This window comes from Tachysurus vachellii, chromosome 8 (assembly GCF_030014155.1).
Source record: "Tachysurus vachellii isolate PV-2020 chromosome 8, HZAU_Pvac_v1, whole genome shotgun sequence".
Classification (NCBI taxonomy): domain Eukaryota; kingdom Metazoa; phylum Chordata; class Actinopteri; order Siluriformes; family Bagridae; genus Tachysurus; species Tachysurus vachellii.
In genome coordinates, this window is record NC_083467.1 from 25,674,545 (window position 1) to 25,676,501 (window position 1,957).

At 44.8% G+C, this 1,957-nt stretch overlaps 1 protein-coding gene across 1 annotated transcript in view; it reads left to right on the forward strand.

Moving 5' to 3' along the window:
* Positions 1–376: 376 nt before the first annotated feature.
* The window catches only part of thsd7ba (thrombospondin, type I, domain containing 7Ba), a 279,775-nt gene continuing 278,194 nt past the window's right edge, over positions 377–1,957 (forward strand). The window contains exon 1 of the mRNA XM_060877047.1: positions 377–562. The gene's annotated coding sequence lies outside the window, so the exon portion shown is untranslated. The remainder of the gene's footprint in view (positions 563–1,957) is intronic.

A 1,957-nucleotide genomic window follows, 5' to 3' on the forward strand; every position in this document is an offset into this window, starting at 1 on the left:
ACAAGAAAATTATGCAGTGACACAGAATGAAGAATGTGTGTGTGTGTGTGTGTGTGTGTGTGTGTGTGTGTGTTAGTCATTTGGAGAGGGGGCTCCTGGGAAGCGTCGGCTCTGAATAAACAGGAATCCTTCCTCTTAGCCAATGAGTTTAGTGAGAGGAGCAGATGTGTGTGAAGAGCAGCACGAGTGTGTGTGATCCTCCCTCAGAGACGAGCACGGTCTCTCACACACTCACACACACGCACACACACTCACACACAAGCATCCTCAGCCCCAGCCTCTCCCCTCCCTCCCAGCCTCTCTCTCTCTCCCTCTCTCTCCCTCTCTCTCTCTTTCTCTAACACACACATTCTGTGGCAGCGCTCCGTGGTGGAAGCATCTCGCTCTGGGTGAGTCTCTGTTTATCCTGTGTTCGAGAGCCAGCTGCCGCTACACAGACACACACTCGCACTTCAGTTTTATCCCCCGCTTTCTGAGGGACGTGAGGAGAGATAGCGGATGAAGAAGGGATATCGAAGACCAGAGGAGCGCTAAGTTTTCAGACGAGCGAGGAGCTGATTATGTAAGTGTGGTTTTGTTAATGATATGCTTGAAGTGACATTGTGGCAAGTTTGAGAGGTGTGAAAAAGAGGGTGATAAAAGAGAAGTAAAAGAGGATAAGAGGAAAGAGAGGATGGGGAGACAATAGCTTGAGAGGATGAGAGGACGGCTGTTAGAGATGAAGCAGCAGCTGAAGTATCGTCTTGGAACATGTGAGGAAATAAGGAGAGATAATAGAGGAGCGAATAAAAGGGAGGAGGAAAATGGAAGAGGGCAGAGAAGAAAAGAAAGGGTGATGAAGAGATAAATAAATGACAGAGACATGACAACAGCTGAACTGTCTCTTCCTGAACATGAGGCATGAACGTGGATAGAAGTGAAAGAAGAGAGAGTATGAGTGCAGTTCTGTTGGGAGGACAGAAGAGGAGTGAATAGAAGAGTGTAGAGTTGATGAGATGGTGTGAGGTTCCTGCATGTCGTATCAGGAACACCTCCGAACTAGAACCCTGAATTACACTAAGAACCCTAGAAGAGAAGTGGTGAGGAAGTGATGAAGGAGATGAAGGGAAGGAAAAAGGAAAACAGAAAAGATGGAGCTGCAGAAAGAGGAAAGAATGGCAGAGGAACGATGTAGTGCCTCCTGAGAGCAAGAAGTTCCTGAATTTGAGATAAAATGATAAAATAAAGGAGAACAAGGGAGGAGAAGGGAGGATGAAAGGATGAAGAGATAATGACGGATGAAGTAGGGCTGAAGGAGAGACGAACAGCTGTCATTCCTCAGCATAAGGAACTGTGGGGAGAAGAGAATAGAGGGGTGGACAGGTGATGAGAGGGTGGGATGAAAAACAAGAAAGAGAGAGAGAGAGAGAGAGAGAAAGAGAGAAAGAGAGAGAGAGAGAGATGAAAGGAAAGAAAAGAGAAGAGGAGATATGATAAAGATGTAGCAGCTGGAAGTATCATAGCTTAACAGGTGAGAAGAGAGAGAATGAAGAAAAGTGAAAGATAACAGTGCGAGGAAGAAGAAGAAGAAGAAGAAGAAGAAGAAGAAGAAGAAGAAGAAGAAGTGATGAACAGTTAAGGGGAGGAAAGAAAAGAAGACAAGATGAAGAAGTAATGGGGAACGAGAGTGAATAAATAAAGAAAAATGAATGAAGAGAAAATCATAGAAATGGACGGAGGAGCAAACGTGAAGATGAAAGGAAGAAAGTTGATACAAAGATTAGATGAAGGAAGAGGAAGAGAAGGAGAAGGAGGAGGAGGAAGAGGAGGGAGGGGATGAAGGATTTAGCAGTTCCTGTACATGTTAAGGAAAGAAGGAGAGAAGATGGAGGGAGAGAGTAGAGGAGATATCAGGAGATGTATGTAAAGATGAAGATTCCAAAGAAACAGTTTTAGTAGAACTTTACACACACTGTAC